Source organism: Xiphophorus couchianus, chromosome 12 (genome assembly GCF_001444195.1).
Source record: "Xiphophorus couchianus chromosome 12, X_couchianus-1.0, whole genome shotgun sequence".
NCBI lineage: Eukaryota > Metazoa > Chordata > Actinopteri > Cyprinodontiformes > Poeciliidae > Xiphophorus > Xiphophorus couchianus.
Genome location: NC_040239.1, coordinates 3,493,169 through 3,493,681, shown reverse-complemented (window position 1 = coordinate 3,493,681; position 513 = coordinate 3,493,169).

The following is a 513-nucleotide window of genomic DNA, read 5'->3' as shown; positions in this document are numbered from 1 at the left end:
TTTGACGGTCAAGCGAACTCTAGCCAACTATCTTCGTCCGGTTTATAATTTCAAAATAAAGGCGTATAATTTAAATACATAGAACTTCTTCATATAAAATGATTATAGCTTCCGAAATGATTTCAGTCATATTTAGGCGTTAAAAATTATAGAAGTTATTTTTCAGATAGATATTAACATATCAGGTAAGTGGACTTTATTTACATGCTATAAATGTGAAGCTCTGAGTGAATTAATATCTTGAAAGATACAATGTAACAGGCGGAAGCCAATCAGTTATAAGCTGACCTTAAAAACCAGGAATATAATACCTAAAGCTTTAAATGTTGTCTCAATGTTCTCAAAGGCTTCAGGGTTTCATCTAAATTTACATAATTGTGAACTTATGGCTCTACATGCTCACATTATCACATCTTTTTATGGAATACCTTTAAGAAATTAGGTGAAATATCTAGGGGTCACGGTTTCGAAAGCTGTAACTTTTTCTCTAACTTAGAGAATAATTTATTAAAA